General features: G+C 42.6%; 1 protein-coding gene across 2 annotated transcripts in view; it reads left to right on the top strand.

Moving 5' to 3' along the window:
• Positions 1–10,306: 10,306 nt before the first annotated feature.
• Positions 10,307–19,707, top strand: part of LOC138951483 (uncharacterized) — a 30,731-nt gene continuing 21,330 nt past the window's right edge. For both annotated transcript variants that reach the window (XM_070323086.1, XM_070323085.1), the window contains exon 1: positions 10,307–11,093. The gene's annotated coding sequence lies outside the window, so the exon portion shown is untranslated. The remainder of the gene's footprint in view (positions 11,094–19,707) is intronic.

Below are 19,707 nucleotides of genomic sequence, written 5' to 3'. Positions count from 1 at the left end.
CCAAAACACAACACAAACAAGTAACAACAAAATTACCTTATGCGCTGTGTGGGTTGACCAGCAGTACCAAAAACGTGTTGCCTCACAAACGAAGGGCACAAAACGATTCACACTTGAGAAACAACTGTCTCCAAGAACATTACGTTGACGTTAAAACATAAGAAACACTCCGTTGGTTCACTTGCTAACCTTCATACGTTTACATCAAAACCAAACGCTTCCTAAAACCCTCAGATCGACTGACGAGACAGGAGTCAAGCAGCGGTATTTATGGAAACAAAAACCTAACATGGAATAGTTATTCAAAAGTCAAAGGTCACCGGATTGACCAACCAACAACATTCCTAAGACAGAATCGGGTGAAACTACTATTTTACAACCAATCAGTAACCGATCACGCACTCCGTGCATGCTCAAAACTTAAAACGGTATATTTAACAGAAAGAAGGCCAAGGAACTAGCTGACATCACAAAGCTAAAAACACGTGAGTCACACGTATTCTAAAACTTGCAACGCAGATTCGCAGGGCTCACCTCAAAATCAAGACACGAAAAAAAGCACGTGAATCTCACGGTGTTCTAGAACTAAACGACGCAGTTTGTGACGCTCCGACCAAAACCAGGTCACAACAACTGAACAAGGAGCACGTGAATCTCACGTAAAAATATTAACGCTCCACAAAACGGGTCACAACAAGGTGCCACAATAAAAACACGGTTTACTTCTTTTTACATCGTGCAATGGCTTGAGCAAACGTAATTACAACAAAAGTAGGTGACTGCATGCCACATCGGCATGCACACTCCCACCGGAAATTATATTAATATAATTTACTTCAAAAACCTTTGTACAAACATATTCCTTATATCAAAAGAATAACGACGCAGATTTAGACATTTCAAATTTAGAACTCAAAATCATTGTGTTGCAAAACATTTACACAACAATATTATGGTTCAATCATTTTCAGTGTTTCAACACATCTCGTTTCAACTAAATGCCACTAGTCATTTACTCGACGGCATAACAAGAACGCACCACTTAAACCATAAATGTCCGTTACATCATCTGGTATAAAAACAAACCGCAACAATCAACAACTGTCAAATTGGAAAAACACTCCAAAGTTCAATGTTCTTTCAGTTTGCCTACACAGCTTTGTCTTTGTGATTTTCACGATCTACTAACACAGTCATTTTGTGAATAGGTCGCTCTAATATGCGACTATCACCAGTGGGACGGCCGTGATTGTCTTGAGCCTTTGTTCCAACATGCACTTTCACTCGTCTGACCAGTCCATCAGATCCCGGCATCACTTCGATTACACGAGCCATGCACCACTCTGATCTGCACAAGTTCTGGTCATGCAAGACAACAATGCGTAGGGCGTTGATGAAGGAATCACTTGACATGTCATCCAGGGTTTCTATGTGGATTGCCCTAGAGGCAAAACACGTCACGATCAGCCCGTACAAGATTAATGTCATGACCTTGACGCAGTCATCACGGTACCCTCGTTTTTTCTGGCGTTTCAGGCCCTTCAGATGCTTGACTGCGGCACTTCTGTTGTCGGGGAGGGACGGTTTCTCTGGTCGAAATGGTAAGAGCATCTCGAAGTGACCAGCTTCGTTGACCTTCACGATCTTCTTGAACTTTACATCGTCCTGGGACATGGATCCTGAGTCACTTGCAAAGTCTCTTTCCATAACATGTAATGGGTCAGTACACGAGACTTCGTCCACCTGTACCTTGTAGACGTGAGCTACACGTTCTTCTTCCCTCGATCCTGGCTTGACGATGACGCGCATGGACGAGGCTATGCCATCAAAGGCGACGGAATGCGGTGCCTTGCCGACGATGCTCCAACCTAACTTAGTCTCTACTGCGAATGGCAGTCCTTGGACAACGTTTAGGGGCATGAGGGCTTCAGCGCAGTCGTAGCCAATAAGGAGGCCTGCTTCGCAGTCAGGGTACAAGGGGGGCAGTTTAGGAGACAGGTGTTGGAGATGTGGGTAAGCTTTGACAGTCTCTGAGGTGGGGATTTGCGTGGGGTCAACGGACAGATAAGGTCGTGAGATGGCAGAAGGGAGCCTGACAAACTCACTGGAGGTAGGAGAGCGGACACGCAATCCAGAGTACTTCCTGCCGGAGACCATAGCATTGTCCTCAGTCAGTGTGGAGACCCTGAGTGTAGTCGGCTGCGATTTGGCTTTAACTTCTTCAGCCACTGACTGCACTACAAAAGTGGCGTTGGACATAGTGTCCAGTAGTGCGTACGTCAGCACTTCTACGTTGGGGTTAGAGTCACTGGAAACGAGAACGGGAACGATCATAGACGTGAAACCGATGCTGTTTTCCTCGCTGGCCTTAAGAGCAGACACTGTAGGGGTCGACGATGACAGTGGCTCTTGAACGTCAGCAGCAGAGGTACGGTAATTGTTCTTGTGTTCACTCGCCCCTTTGGTTTCACTCATACTGTTCTGATACTTGAAATTGTCATCATGAAGACAAGTGGGATGAGCCTTCTTGCACTTCTTGCACGTCTGTTTCTGCATACATTGACGGCTCTGGTGATCCTTACTTCTGAGACATCCGTAGCAGATACGGTTCTTGAACAGAAAATCTCGTATCTCAACCAGAGGCTTCTCTATGAGTTCCTTACATGTCCCAGCGTCATGGTCCGGAAGTTGACAGTGCAGACATGCGGTGACATCCTCTGTCAGGGTTGACAGGTTCGTTGTGAACTTTCTTGGTGTCCCCGATGCACTTGTCAAGCCGAAAACAGGGTCGTTAGAAATGTCTGCTTCGAGGGTAATGAACGACACGAGTTCATTGAACAGAGGATACCTCTTCTTTTCAACCTTAGTTCGAGCAACTGTTCTAGACCATCTGTGACTCATCCAGTCTGGGAGCTTTCCGACGATCTTCCGTAAGTACTGGGCATCATCCAGGATGCTCAGTCCACCAACTTCCTGGGCAGCAACGGAACATTGCTGCAAGAAATCGGCCAGACTTCTGAGTCCCTTGGGATCTTTGCTTTTGATTGGGGTCCATTCGTCCAGCTTGGTCCGGAAAGCTTGCGAAACGACGTATGAGTTGCCGAACCGATTTTCCAGCACTTCCATGGCTCTCTCGTAGGCATCACCTTCTCTTAGCAGAAAGAAGCCGGTCACGGCCTCCTTTGCTTGACCTCCGATGTACCGTTGCAGATACAATAACTTCTCACTGCTGGTTATGTTTTGTCTCTCGATGAGGAACGAAAACGACGACCTCCAAATTGGATATTGGAGAGGGTCACCAACAAAAATGCACGGCTCCTGCATCGGCAAACGGTTGATCATCAGAGCGTCTGATAGGGTTTTGGCAAGAGAGTCCATAGGAGTGTCCTGCTTGGCAGGAGTAGCAAGTGGACGTTGGTAGTACGCAGACGGGGGGTAGGAGGCAAATGGACGATCTGCATGACATTCCTTGTCAAAGTTCATGTACGCAGGGGGCCTTGCGTTTTCGTTTCCCCAAATAACTTTGGGGGTGGTCTGATGTGGGTCCAGGAATGTGGGCACGAAAGGCTCTGGTTTGGGATGTAGGTGGGTATCATAGGGGAAACAGGGTGGGGTCACTTGAAAACGTCTGTGGTCCATGCGTTGGTGACGTTCTTCTGGGAAGTAGGTGTGTCGTTCTTGCGTCTCATCACCTTCCCTTGTCTCTGGTAGGTGATAGGACCAACCTGTGTGGTCGAGATCAGGCGGGCGAGAGCCTGTGACGCTTGTCGTTGAGTGTCCAACGTTGTGCAGAGGCGGCTGACCAGTGTATGCACCGAGAGGGTGCTGCAGTGTGGTCAGCAGCGCTGTAGGCCGCATGGAGGATGTAGTTGCAGCCGTCGTGTAGTTAGGTGTGAAGGGCTCCTGATGGACGAAAGGAGCGCTCATTCCGACGTGATGGGGGGCGTTGACATCCTCTCTACGTTGAGGTCCGTACGCCTCGTAGGTGGCGTTGTTGGTAGTAGCGGCGCTTGTAGAGGCGCTGACTCCAACGACGAGGTCCACGACAGGTAACGCGTGCTGTCGTGGCTCAGTCGTTGTGGTTCCTGCGACAAAGTTGGTGACAGCAGCGTTGACGTTGACAGTAGAGATGTCATGGATGCTGGCGGCGTTGCAGACAGGAACAGACGTGACGTCCAAGGCTGGCTGGTGTGTCCCTTGATCAGCAATGACGGCAGCACCTGTCCCTATTCCTATCGCTGTTTGTTCATTGTTTAGAGGAGGGGCTACAAGACTGTACAAGGGAACGAAAGGACGAGGGTGGAACCTAGAGTTCAACAAATCAACTGACGGTAGATCAGGGAGATCCTGCTGAACGGATTCACCTTGTTCCAATACTTGTAACATAGCTTGTTGTTCTCTTAAGCTAATTTTCAATTCGGTGGACTGAATTTGTCTCAAAGCCTTTTTCTGTTTAATATCTTCAAGAGCTGCTTCAGCTGCGTCTTCGGCCTGTCTAGCTGCTATTCTCTCAGCTTCCTTAGCCTGCCTAGCTGCTTCTTCGGCCTGCCTAGCTGCTGTTCTCTTAGCTTCCTTAGCCTGCCTAGCTGCTTCTTCGGCCTGCCTAGCTGCTTCTTTTTCAGCTTCCTTAGCCTGCCTAGCAGTTTCTTCGATCAGCCTAGCTGCATTTCTCTCAGCTTCCTCAGTCTGCCTAGCTGCTGTTCTCTCAGCTTCCTCAGTCTGCCTAGCTGCAGTTCTCTCAGCTTCCTCAGTCTGCCTAGCTGCAGTTCTCTCAGCTTCCTCAGTCTGCCTAGCTGCTGTTCTCTCAGCATATTGTTGTTGTAAGAGATCCAGTTCACTAAACTGAGCTTCCTTTATTGCGTCACCTTCCACTTTTATGGCCAGGGAAGCAGCCTCTAGTTTAAGAGCCAATTTAGTGTCTTCAGAGCTAACACTTTTAGAGCGGAGAGACTCGGCGCGAGAAGCTACTTGGCTACCTGATCTCCTGCTACCTGACTTGTGGCTAGCTGACTTGTGGATGGCTGACGTAATGCTAGCTGCTTTATGGCTGGCAGTCTTACCACTGGCTGACTTGTGGGTGGATGACCCAACGCTAGGTGTAACACTGCTATGCCTGGAAGTAGGCTCCTTAGCCACCTGCACGCTAGTCGTTTGTCTGTCAAGAGCTCGATCAATGTCAAACATAATGTTCTGAACTGTTCTCTGAACATCATCCCAACTTTCCTGAATGGTTTCACCGCTACCAATACTACGAAGACCTTTCTCTATGTCACCAAGATCCTTGTACATGCTCAAAATAACCTGTTTTTGACTGGTTAACGACTCTTGATTAGGAGTTTCTTGGTTAAGCTCTGTTACTACCTCACCGATTGCTCGTTCCAAGAATGTTCGTTGTCTTGCAAAGTTTCTAGTTTTGATCTCAATCTGGTAATCTCTACCTTTTTCAGTAGGCTTAATGTCACGCCTAGGCCTTTGAGAATGTTCATCTTCATCGCCGTTAATGTCATAACCTGAAGCTTCCAATGGTTTATCTGCTGGAATCTCCTCCATTACAATGTTCGCTTATTCAAAAGCACTAAAAAACCTACATAAGGTTTATCTGTTTAAAAAGTAAAATGAATCGATCTGAGGGTCGTTTGGGATAATACACAAAAGTCACAAAAAATGCGCCGGATACGGAGTAGGAAGATCTCTAACCGACAAGTTGATCTATGTCAAACTATGGTTCACTAACACAGTGACAGGTAACAATAAAGTCTTTTGCTGGTTATCAACAGCTACGTTTACGTTCATTGAGCGTCAATAACAAAAGTTCTTTACTGGGCGTCAGCAGCTAAGTTTGTTTACTTTAGCTAACGTTCTTTCACTGGGCGTCAGCAGCTAAGTTTTTTACTGGACGACAGCAACTAAAGTTTTTTACTTCAGCTAAAGTTCTTTCACTGGGCATCAGCAGCTAAGTTTTTTACTGTGCGCGCCTTCGTGAGCGAGGCTGGTACTACATATTGTTCATACGAAATGACAAACACAGGTTACAAGCGATAACGCGCAAAAGTACTGGTTTATTATTTTACATCTGACACTAAGGTATCAGTAATGCATATATAGTTACAGTACTACGTAATGAGATACTACGTATTGCGATACTACGTATTGCGGTAAAAAACTTATGAACAGAAAGAAAGAGAGAAAAGAAAACAAGTTATTAGACATGGCAAAAGTATCAAATGCATTAACAAGACACGAGAAGTAAAAACAAGAAAAATAAACAATCACAAGACAGGCGAAGACAAACGGACAAGAAAGTTACAATTACCAAACACTCGTTGGTTAGTCCTTCAACAACAATAAAGAGTTACGTTCTGTACGTTCAACAACAATAAAGAATTACGTTCCGTACGTTCAACAATACCATAAGCACTAAGAATACTCAAGAAACTTAGCATACATACGTTTAAAACCAAAATGGCTACTTTCAGAAAAATACAAAAACGTTGACTCATCAGGCCAGGAATACAAAGCAAACTGTCATACCAAAAAAGTCTAACGACAACGTTCCTGCGTTAATCAAAGTCACAAACAAGATATTTACTCATCCACTTTCCCTCAATAACGTTACAAGAAATAAGCCCGTTTACAAACGATCACCACAGACCGCAAGCTTCTTTTACCTAAATTCTTTTAACGTAAGGCTGAAAAAGTCGGAGAAAACGTTTCACTTCGAACTTCGTTAACCACAGAAAACACAAGTTATCATTATAAACATTAGCGACTTTCTAGCGTCTACAAAACATTGCTGTACGTTCACAACACTAGAACAGTTGAACACACAATAAAGAAACACTACAACAAGTCAGACTTTCAACTCACGTTATACATAAACAACTCACAAAGTCATTACAAAATGGCGACCAAAACACAACACAAACAAGTAACAACAAAATTACCTTATGCGCTGTGTGGGTTGACCAGCAGTACCAAAAACGTGTTGCCTCACAAACGAAGGGCACAAAACGATTCACACTTGAGAAACAACTGTCTCCAAGAACATTACGTTGACGTTAAAACATAAGAAACACTCCGTTGGTTCACTTGCTAACCTTCATACGTTTACATCAAAACCAAACGCTTCCTAAAACCCTCAGATCGACTGACGAGACAGGAGTCAAGCAGCGGTATTTATGGAAACAAAAACCTAACATGGAATAGTTATTCAAAAGTCAAAGGTCACCGGATTGACCAACCAACAACATTCCTAAGACAGAATCGGGTGAAACTACTATTTTACAACCAATCAGTAACCGATCACGCACTCCGTGCATGCTCAAAACTTAAAACGGTATATTTAACAGAAAGAAGGCCAAGGAACTAGCTGACATCACAAAGCTAAAAACACGTGAGTCACACGTATTCTAAAACTTGCAACGCAGATTCGCAGGGCTCACCTCAAAATCAAGACACGAAAAAAAGCACGTGAATCTCACGGTGTTCTAGAACTAAACGACGCAGTTTGTGACGCTCCGACCAAAACCAGGTCACAACAACTGAACAAGGAGCACGTGAATCTCACGTAAAAATATTAACGCTCCACAAAACGGGTCACAACAAGGTGCCACAATAAAAACACGGTTTACTTCTTTTTACATCGTGCAATGGCTTGAGCAAACGTAATTACAACAAAAGTAGGTGACTGCATGCCACATCGGCATGCACAGCCTGTGATCTATAAATAACAATGATTGCGTTTAAAGTAAAACATGAATAATGCCGATGTTTGCTAACAATGAATACATAACAACTAAGATAAGAATGTATGTGCTTTCATAATATGATTATTTTATAAAACACAGTGGGGAAATTTAAAAAATAATTTGTATACGAAACTGCGCACATCGAGTCGAGCTCTGTAGCGTGTGTGTTCGGAGGCAGGAGACACACATGGCTGTGGATATTAATTGTTCGGTGGATTAAAAAGGATACCCCGACTTCGGCAGGGCAGAAGGAGGTACAAGACGGTGTGCTGTATTGCTGTGTGTGAGTGTGCTGTGCAGACCTTCTGTGTTATGTGCATGTTCTATTCTAGTCTGTCCGTAGGCTTCCTCTGAGGGCCTATTGTGTACAAGGGGAGGTCACTTCCGCCTTATAAACAAATACATGTGGAGACCCACAGAAATACCATAGCATCGTAATGAAAGAGGGCAAAAATACTAATAACAGCAAGGTAAGACAGGTCTAGGACATTATTTCTAGGACTGACTAAGCAATAGAACAACATCATGATCTTCATAAGCAAATGATAGTGAGAACAAAACAGAATTCTTACTCTTCTGACTGCTCCCATGTGCCCACATCGAAGGATTTCATACCTGAATCAAAATCAAGAGTTCACTATTTTATTATCTGTGTCTGCGCGTGTGTGCGTGTGTGTGTGTGTGTGTGTGTGTGTGTGTGTAAGTGTGTGTGTGTGTGTGTGTGTGTGTGTTAGAGAGAAGTGATAAAATGTCATACCTGATTCAAAGTCAAGAGATCACTATTTTATTATCTGTGTCTGCGCGTGTGTGCGTGTGTGTGTGTGTGTTTGTGTGTGTGTGTGTATGTTAGAGAGAAGTGATAAAATTTCATACCTGATTCAAAATCAAGAGATCACTATTTTATTATCTGTGTCTGCGCGTGTGTGCGTGTGCGTGTGTGTGTGTGTGTGTGTGTGTGTGTGTGTGTGTGTGTGTGTGTGTGTGTATGTGTGTGTGTGTGTGTGTGTGTGTGTGTGTGTGTGTGTGTGACAATGGGTTTAAAACTTGTTACAGAATGGATTTCAAAAGTCGAACAGTATTGTTTGGAATGTTTGACTATGTTCGAACAAAAATACTATGTCTTCTTATTTCATCACGTTTCACTTGTAGTGAACTGTAGTGTTGGCTTGCGGGCTGATGGTGGTCCGGTGTGACGTTTTCATCTTTCGCCGTGTTGATATTTCGATTCTCGGCCTCGTTGATCTAGTACTACACTGAACAAAAAACCACCCTTCGATAGTACTGATGAGCGACCTTGTGTACCTTACATTCATGGGGCCAAATTTGTCCAACCAATTTTTTTTATTTAACTTAGAAATTTGATTCATCCTAAAATGTTTCCCTTCTTACTCAAGGGACGTAACCACTCGGTACACATTTTCGAATAAAGTTATTCCACCAAAGGTTGCAAAGAAACCATTGGTGTGAGATATCAAAGCCTCAGTGTGTCTTCCTAAACACTCTGTTGAACACAGCAGAATGGTCTTTGAGTGCCAACCAGCACGCGTGCATATGAATGCCTGGGAAACTTTGAAGACGGTCTCACGCGAAACTATTCAAATAGTGATTCACACCTTGTCCTGATTTGCATTTTACCCTCTTAATTACACCCCCGGTATAGGGGTGTGTATAGGATTCGGTCGATGTGTTTGTTTGTTTGTGTGTTTGTGTTCGCATATAGATCTCAAGAATGAACGGACCGATCGTCACCAAACTTGGTGAACAGGTTCTATACATTCCTGAGACGGTCCTTACAAAAAAAGGACCAGTCAAACACACGGTTAGGGAGTTATTGGTGGATTAAGATTCTACAAGCACTTATAGAGGGACATATTAATGTTCAAAGGGAAATAACCTTCTCAGTTGGTGGCAGTGAGAATGGTAAGGACGGGGGTGTTTTTCCTACCTCAGGGGAATTTCTTGTAAGTATATTCGAATTGTCACTTAAGCATAATTGAAATAATAGACGATGACTCGATTTTCAGCAAGAATTGTACTTTAGGTCGACTGACCAAATGCTCACTTTTGTGTGTGTGTGTGTGTGTGTGTGTGTGTGTGTTTGTGCGCGTGTGTGTATGTGTGGATTATATGAGCCCAGATGCATTAATTTCTCCATTGGGGATTTACCTTAAAAGAAAATTTTTAAAAAAAATCGTAAACTGAACATCCCTCTTCTCTCTCTCTCTCTCTCTCTCTCTCTCTCTCTCTCTCTCTCTCTCTCCCTCCCTCAATACCTCCTCTCTCTCTCTCTCTCTCTCTCTCTCTCTCTCGCACACCTCCCTCTTAACAATAACCACAAAATAAAACCTACACCCAAAGTATGACTCAAACCTTCCCCGTCCCGGAGTTGAGAGCGATCAAGACAACATGACTGACAGGAGGGGCGTGGTCAGAGTGTCTATTTATTGCAGTGAGCTGTTAATATCAGTTTACAGTTTGAGTCTTCTTAGGCGGCGTCACTACTACCAAATACTTGGTGTTGTTCTGCATGATTTGACTTGGTGTTGTTCTGCATGATTTGACTTGGTGTTCTTCTGCCTGATATGACTTGATGTTCTCCTACATTTAGACTTGGTGTTGTTCTGCATGATAAGACTTGGTGTTCTTCTGCCTGATATGACTTGATGTTCTCCTACATTTAGACTTGGTGTTGTTCTGCATGATAAGACTTGGTGTTGTTCTGCATGATAAGACTTGGTGTTCTTCTTGACTGTGATACGACTTGGTGTTGTTCTGCATAATAAGACTTGGTGTTCTTCTTGATATGACTTGGTGTTGTTCTGCATAATAAGACTTTGTGTTCTTCTTGATATGACTTGGTGTTGTTCTGCATGATACGACTTGGTGTTCTTCTGCATAATACCACTTTGTGTTCTTCTCGATACGATTTGGTGTTCTTCTGCATAATAAGACTTGGTGTTCTTCTCGATACGACTTAGTGTTCTTCTGCATAATAAGACTTGGTGTTCTTCTCGATACGACTTGGTGTTGTTCTGCATAATAAGACTTGGTGTTCTTCTCGATACGACTTGGTGTTGTTCTGCATAATAAGACTTGGTGTTCTTCTCGATACGATTTGGTGTTGTTCTGCATAATAAGACTTGGTGTTGTTCTGCATGATAAGACTTGGTGTTGTTCTGCATGATAAGACTTGGTGTTGTTCTGCATTCTTGAGTAGCAGTGAAATTGCCAAGCCAGCCTTTACCCGTGCTGACTCGGTCTCGTCTGACGCTCTGTGTTATCGAGGCAAGAAACATCAGCTACCAACCTACTATCCAACTATTACATTCGATCGCTTATTCAAAGGTAAGTTTGTATTTCGGTATTCGTTTGTTTTACGTCAATGAGTTGCTGACATTAGTTTTACAACCGCATGTGTGTTTTTATGTTATTGTTGCTGATGGGTTCTCCGGATAATTAGCAACAATAAACAAACAAACAACAAAAGCCCGATGACTCAGTTGGTAGAGCACTGGACTTGTGATCGGAAGGTCGCAGGTTCGAATTCGGGCCGCGCCGGGACGGACACGGGTCAACTTTATGTGCAGACCTAGAGACGGAAGCCATGTCCCACCCCCGGCCCCCCGTGTCACCATAATGGCACGTACAAAACAATGGTCATTCTGCCATTAGTGCAGGTGGCTGAATACACCTAAACACGCAGACACCTGGGTAGCGCGACTGCGTTGCTGCTAGCTTTCCACTGGGAGGAAGCGACCCGAATTTCCCAGCGATGGGACAATAAAGTAATGAAAACAGACAAACCTACGTCGGGTGGTCGTTCTGGACAGGTTGGACTGTAGTGTTACAGTTACCCCCTCTCTGACATGACTGTAGTGTTACAATTACCCCCTCTCTGACATGACTGTAGTGTTACAATTACCCCCTCTCTGACATGACTGTAGTGTTACAATTACCCCCTCTCTGACATGACTGTGGTGTTACAATTACCCCCTCTCTGACATAACTGTAGTGTTACAATTACCCCCTCTCTGACATGACTGTAGTGTTACAATTACCCCCTTTCTGACATGACTGTGGTGTTATAATTACCCCTTCTCTGCCATTACTGTAGTGTTACAATTACCCCCTCTCTGACATGACTGTAGTGTTACAATTACCCCCTCTCTGACATGACTGTAGTGTTACAATTACCCCCTCGCTGACATGACTGTAGTTTTACAATTACCCCCTCTCTGACATGACTGTAGTGTTACAATTACCCCCTCTCTGACATGACTGTAGTGTTACAATCACCCCCTCTCTGACATGACTGTAGTGTTACAATTACTCCCTCTCTGACATGACTAGTGTTACAATTACCCCCTCTCTGACATGACTGTTGTGTTACAATTACCCCCTCTCTGACATGACTGTAGTGTTACAATTACCCCCTCTCTGACATGACTGTAGTGTTACAATTACCCCCTCTCTGACATGACTGTTGTGTTACAATTACCCCCTCTCTGACATGACTGTAGTGTTACAATTACCCCCTCGCTGACATGACTGTAGTGTTACAATTACCCCCTCTCTGACATGACTGTAGTGTTACAATTACCCCCTCTCTGACATGACTGTAGTGTTACAATTACCCCCTCTCTGACATGACTGTAGTGTTACAATTACCCCCTCTCTGACATGACTGTAGTGTTACAATTACTCCCTCTCTGACATTACTGTAGTGTTACAATTACCCCCTCTCTGACATGACTGACTGAAGGATGAATCAATCACACTTCCTGTGATTAAGTTGATCAATTGAGGTTCCATTTAACTGCAACTCCGATTATTAGTTGTTGTGTGTAATAGTCATCAAGGGCGTTTTCTTCACCCCTCTCCTCCATCTCTCCCTCTCACTCTCTTTCTCTCTCTCTCGTTCTCTCTCTCTCTCTCTTTCTCTCTCTCTCTCTCTCTCTCTCTCTCTCTCTCTCTTCCATTCTTTCTTTCTTTCTCTCTCTCTCTCTCTCTCTCTCTCTCTCTCTCTCTCTCTCTCTCTCTCTCTCTCTCTCTCTCTCTCTTTCTCTCTCTCTTTCTCGTGTGTGTGAGTCGACTTTTTGTTTTCTTTGTATTCAATTGACATAAGCTTTAACTGTCCTTCCTAGAGCTAATCCTTTCGAACAAAACATGTATTAGTATGTCTTATACATTTCTGCAAAATTCTAAATGATTCTAATGAATAGTTTTGAAATTATCTTGTCATCCATAATGAATTTTATTTTTCATTTAATAATTTCTACTTAGTCAATTTAAGTGCACATTTTGTTTTGGATCATATACTATTATTTTACATAAACTTAGCCAAAAAATAATTGCAACAATTTTCGCACGCTAAAAAAGGCATTAAAACGCAATTAATTTTAGTTAAACTTTATATCCTTGAAAAGGTAATTATATCAGCTGTACATATCATTTGTCCGATTGATGGTACCTTGTATAGGCATCCAGTGACAGCCTGTCAAACAAGGTCACCCCTAAAATCGACCTGATAAAAACCATAGCCCCGTATTTTAAAATCTGCCAAAAATCAGAATATGCACAAATCAAACACTTATGACAACCATTGGAAAGGCCATTTAATTTTCTGTTCAGAACATTTTGTTGTAATGCACCTGACTTCTCTAGTCTTTATGTAGCCTTTTGTCAAAGGCGGTAGGTGTCAACCGTTTCAGAGGCCCAAAAAGGCACGTTTTGCGGCCATTTTTGAGGGGTTCCTCCACCCAAAGAGCCATATCTGCTCAAGTTCTCAATGATTTTCTTTGGAAAGTTCAGAAGTTATGACCAATAGGCTGACCTAAATCGGTGTTTAGTTTTGCGAATGTGTATAATAAGCGTGTTGTATTACGTACATTTTCCGAAAGAACTAAACAAATATTCATATTAATTCAGGGTTTTAGGTTAAAAAATCGTGACTTTGCATGCTAAGCAAAAAATGGATGAGGCAATAGGTGCCAAAGTTTGAGGCAGATCCGAGTGCTGGTTTACATTTGCTGGAGATGGGAACGCGCAAGAAAATGTATCGATCACCGTCCTTGGTAATGCGTACAGTAGCTGTGGAGATAAACTGACCTTGGCCTGTGCTTCCTTCGCTGCGGGTCACAAAAGCGCAACTCACCGAGCACAGGCCCAGGACTGTTAGTCTCCACGGGTAGTGTATTCTGTACCACTGACGGTGATCGATAATTTTTTCATGCGTGTTCCCATCTCCAGCAATTGTAACATTGAACCAAAAGCACACCAAATTTGAACACAAACAGTTTTGTTTTATGAATGTTGTGGTCAAATGACTTAGAAGAGAAAAAAGGTGTATCTGAAGGTACCTTCTGCCCTTAAATGAAGTGGAACTATGTCCAAATGATGCTTTAGAAATGACAAATGAGTGTCATACTCTATTGTTCGATTATTTTGATTCTAGAACATCATGTTATGAGGTAGACACCGTGCACGCACCACGTGTATGACCTTGTTGATCAAAACTCGCAAGTTCATGAGCATGACACGATTTGACATGGTAGACTGACTTTGGACAATCCACGAAGTTGGTTTGGTACAAAGCTCATTGATTTATGTGTATGTTTTGGCCTCACGGTTATGAATGGCGTTTGCGATGCTAATAATGTTTGCAAGTTCACTTATATTTCACCTAGCGGTAACAGTGTTGTGGATTGTTCTTAAGTCTCTGCATCCGGCCATAGCTATAGCATTCATAATCCAACAATCGGCGATATAATCGAATTATAGTAAACCTGCCCGTGGAATTTGTGCTAGGCCGAAAAGCGAACCCGTTCTTGCCTGCTTAACAAGCATCTGTTTAGAAAGTTGTGTGGAACAGTGCCAAAAAACAACGATTTTATTGAAAATAAAACTTCACATGATTTTGCATCTCTATAAGGAAAGCGTGCGAGATAATCAGTAGATATATTAGTGAGGGTTTGGAGATTTTCCCCAAAGGCATTAGACTACATGCTGCAGTTGGCAAGGTGAATGACAGAAAGAATCGCAGGTGACACTGAAAGTAGAGGTGTGTCATCTTGGTTTGTTTAAACACATACGACACCGATTGGCCCCCAAAATCAATAATAATTTGCTCATACTTTGTGTGTGATTTCAGAGCGTGTTAAAACAAGTTTGAAGACATTAGAAAAACCTAGCGGACTGACTTATTGATGAAGAATTTTGAATATGATGACATGCCAAGAACCATATAAACGATCGAGGGTTGGGCAATTGAATTACAGTGGAACCCGCTTATAAGAAAGTCCAGGGGAAATTATTGTTGCTTTCTTATATCCGAGGATTTTCTTATCGGGAGACGCCGGATATAAGAAATATTTTTCTCTTATCTGAGGAAAACCAAATTTCATCATATTTTTTAAAATGCATGAATGTGTAAGTGAAAATGAATGTTAATCTTTGTAATTTTATGTCGTTGGGATAAGTATACTTTTGGACGAGAATTAAGAGAAGTGTCGTCGCGATTTTGTTTGCTTGTTTTGGGATGGGGTTTTTTCAACAGCAGGTCCAATCTTTTTCGATCTGTAACTTGTTCTTTTCTTTGATTCTATGTTCCTAAACCTTTATTCTTTACCAACAATGTGTCTAGTTTCTAATGGAGGTCCATATCGATACAGACCGACACATATTTTGCAAGCACAAGAAGAGTAATCGCTATCTGAGTGTAAATATTCAGAACAATGTACAATAGCAATGAAGAATTATACAAAAAAGATTTTTTGTGCTTTTTTAAGAAAGAATTTCTGTTCAGCGTTTTACCGATTTAATTGTTTGTTTGTTACAGGAATAGAACAAAAGGTCAATAAATCTATTTCTCTAACACAATACTTGCTATGTAAAATCTGCACTATGGGATTTACCCGTTCTAACAACAGAATATTTATGGAATTTAGTACGAAGGATACCACAACGCAACAGTCTCAATCTTTTTTTCTTTTTTTTTTCTTTCTTTTTTTCTCTTTTTCCTTTTAGGAGATCAGACATTGTTAATCACACATGTGCGTGCGTTATCGGAAGTTTTTTTTTAATTCTTATTAAGTTATTATTGTTTTCCTTCCGTCTCACTCTTTCTCTCAGCTTCACACTCAATGGACAGTAAACAGATCATGGACAATTTTTTTTATATACATATATATATTTTTTTTTTACATTTTCCCTCTCTCTCTCTCTCTCTCTCTCTCTTTCTCTCTCTTACTCCACTTGTCCACGCACCATCTCTCTCTCTCTCTCTCTCTCTCTCTCTCTCTTTCTTACACTTGTCCACACAACATCTCTCTCTCTCTCTCTCTCACTCTCTCTCTCTCTCTCACTCACTCCCTAGTCTGTCTTTCTCTGCATCCACTTTCTTTCTCTTCGACTTGTCTGTTTTTTCTGAATTTTGTTCTTCGGATTCTTCTGTCTTCTTCTTTGTTCTTCTTTTTTGTTTCGTCGCTCTCTCTCTCTCTCTCTCTCTCTCTCTCTCTCTCTCTCTCTCTCTCTCTCTCTCTCTCTCTCTCTCTCTCTCTCTCTCTCTCTCTCTCTCTCTCTCTCTCTCTTTCTCTCTCCCCCCCCCTCCCTGGAGTTCCATATCGATACAGACCGACACATATTTTGCAAGCACAAGAAGAGTAATCGCTATCTGAGTGTAAATATTCAGAACAATGTACAATACCAATGAAGAATTATACAAAATAGATTTGTTGGTGCTTTTTTAAGAAAAAAATTAGTCTGTTCAGCGTTTTACCGATTTGTTTGTTTGTTACAGGAATAGAACAAAAGGTCAATAAATCTATTTCTCTAACACAATACTTGCTATGTAAAATCTGCACTATGGGATTTACCCGTTCTAACAACAGAATATTTATGGAATTTTGTACGAAGGATACCACAACGCAACAGTCTTAATCTTGTTTCTTTCATTAAATTGGTAACAATGTTTTTGTACAAGCTCGAAATTGAATTTATATTTCCAAAATAGTGCTGTAATAGGTTTGCCTACAGTGTTTTGTTAAGGATTATTCGGATTTGCAGGGAATTCATGAAACATAAACATCTAACATATGTATGTATTAATTTCTCAAATTCTCTGGTTGTGTACTTTATTGGCGGTTCGCACGGCATCATATTCGAACGAGTTTCAACCCTAATTTGCAGGCATGTAACATACGCTTTGTTTTCAGAAGAGAACTTACTACTGCAGGGAGACATCAATATCAAACTTTTGCAAGTAGTGAAATGTTAGTCTCGTAATAAACGGTGCATGGCCATATTTTTACCGCGTCGGTAGTACCCTCGTTTCTTGCAAGAGCTCAGAAAAGGTTGTTTAGAGGCACAGGGGTATAACTGATCTGTTGTTGAAGTAAGCCTGTTCAAAGGCACACGTTCTTTTCAGAATCAGCGAGGCGTTACCAGGCCCTGTCAGCTTACAACACACCCTGCACGTTTCTTTCAAATCAGTAACTTGAAGCCGTCTTCAGTCTGACATGCAGTCATGGGATGTAATTCAAGCTCCTATCTTTTTATCTGCAGTAATATGCGAGTCACGCTCTGTTTAAGCTGAATAGAATATATCTCCTTCCAAACTGTTACCTGGGGCTGTAGAGCAGACTGTTGTCAACGAGGGTCTCGCCAAAGAAAGTTGTACGACATTGCTTGGTAGACCTTATCAAGAAACGCCACCAGTTTTCTGTACACTTCTTCATATGCTAGGAAGCAATACGCAGTTTTCAATCACACAAGGAAAACCCAGAGATTCCGACCAATGTGTTCTGTTAGTTGAATGAAGATACATTCACGACTTGATACTAAGCATCAGTTTCAATCACAATGTTGCAAGAAATGCACTGCATACCTCGAATTCACAATGAAAATTTGTCTCCATCAAAATGATATCTGGCAGGCACAAAATGTACGGGTCTGTTATCATCCCATGCAATTAAGCCATACCTTTCTTGTTCTCAGGCGCATTAGACGTACTGCAAAGATGACGAGAACTTTATATTTTGAGGACATAATAAAGAGAAAGAGAGAGAGAGAGAGAGAGAGAGAGAGAGAGAGAGAGAGAGAGAGAGAGAGAGAGAGAGAGAGAGAGGTCACAGTATCAGATGTACGTGATGTTTCAGGTCACACACACTGTCACTAAGCCATGTCACAGTATCAGATGTACGTGATGTTTCAGGTCACACACACTGTCACTAAGCCATGTCACAGTATCAGATGTACGTGATGTTTCAGGTCACACACACTGTCACTAAGCCATGTCACAGTATCAGATGTACGTGATGTTTCAGGTCACACACACTGTCACTAAGCGGCACAGTATCAGATGTACGTGATGTTTCAGGTCACACACACTGTCACTAAGCCATGTCACAGTATCAGATGCACGTGATGTTTCAGGTCACACACAATGTCATTAAGCCATGTCACAGTATCAGATGTACGTGATGTTTCAGGTCACACACACTGTCACTATGCCATGTCACAGTATCAGATGCACGTGATGTTTCAGGTCACACACACTGTCACTAAGCCATGTCACAGTATCAGATGCACGTGATGTTTCAGGTCACACACAATGTCACTAAGCCATGTCACAGTATCAGATGTACGTGATGTTTCAGGTCACACACAGTGTCACTAAGCCATGTCACAGTGTCAGATGTACGTGGTGTTTCAGGTCACACACAATGTCACTAAGCCATGTCACAGTATCAGATGTACGTGATGTTTCAGGTCACACACAGTGTCACTAAGCCATGTCACAGTATCAGATGTACGTGATGTTTCAGGTCACACACAATGTCACTAAGCCATGTCACAGTATCAGATGTACGTGATGTTTCAGGTCACACACAATGTCACTAAGCCATGTTACAGTATCAGATGTACGTGATGTTTCAGGTCACACACAATGTCACTAAGCCATGTCACAGTATCAGATGTACGTGGTGTTTCAGGTCACACACAATGTCACTAAGCCATGTCACAGTATCAGATGTACGTGATGTTTCAGGTCACACACAGTGTCACTAAGCCATGTCACAGTGTCAGATGTACGTGGTGTTTCAGGTCACACACAGTGTCACTAAGCCATGTCACAGTATCAGATGCACGTGATGTTTCAGGTCACACACACTGTCACTAAGCCATGTCACAGTATCAGATGCACGTGATGTTTCAGGTCACACACAATGTCACTAAGCCATGTCACAGTATCAGATGCACGTGATGTTTCAGGTCACACACAATGTCACTAAGCCATGTCACAGTATCAGATGTACGTGATGTTTCAGGTCACACACAGTGTCACTAAGCCATGTCACAGTGTCAGATGTACGTGGTGTTTCAGGTCACACACAGTGTCACTAAGCCATGTCACAGTATCAGATGTACGTGATGTTTCAGGTCACACACAGTGTCACTAAGCCATGTCACAGTATCAGATGTACGTGGTGTTTCAGGTCACACACACTGTCACTATGCCATGTCACAGTATCAGATGTACGTGATGTTTCAGGTCACACACAATGTCACTAAGCCATGTCACAGTATCAGATGTACGTGATGTTTCAGGTCACACACACTGTCACTAAGCCATGTCACAGTATCAGATGTACGTGATGTTTCAGGTCACACACACTGTCACTAAGCCATGTCACAGTATCAGATGTACGTGATGTTTCAGGTCACACACAATGTCACTAAGCCATGTCACAGTATCAGATGTACGTGATGTTTCAGGTCACACACAATGTCACTAAGCCATGTCACAGTATCAGATGTACGTGATGTTTCAGGTCACACACAATGTCACTAAGCCATGTCACAGTATCAGATGTACGTGATGTTTCAGGTCACACACAGTGTCACTAAGCCATGTCACAGTGTCAGATGTACGTGGTGTTTCAGGTCACACACAGTGTCA

The sequence above is a fragment of the Littorina saxatilis genome, linkage group LG16, assembly GCF_037325665.1.
Source record: "Littorina saxatilis isolate snail1 linkage group LG16, US_GU_Lsax_2.0, whole genome shotgun sequence".
Classification (NCBI taxonomy): Eukaryota; Metazoa; Mollusca; class Gastropoda; order Littorinimorpha; family Littorinidae; genus Littorina; species Littorina saxatilis.
Note: the sequence above shows the minus strand (reverse complement) of the source record. Positions and strands in the feature narration are given on the sequence as shown.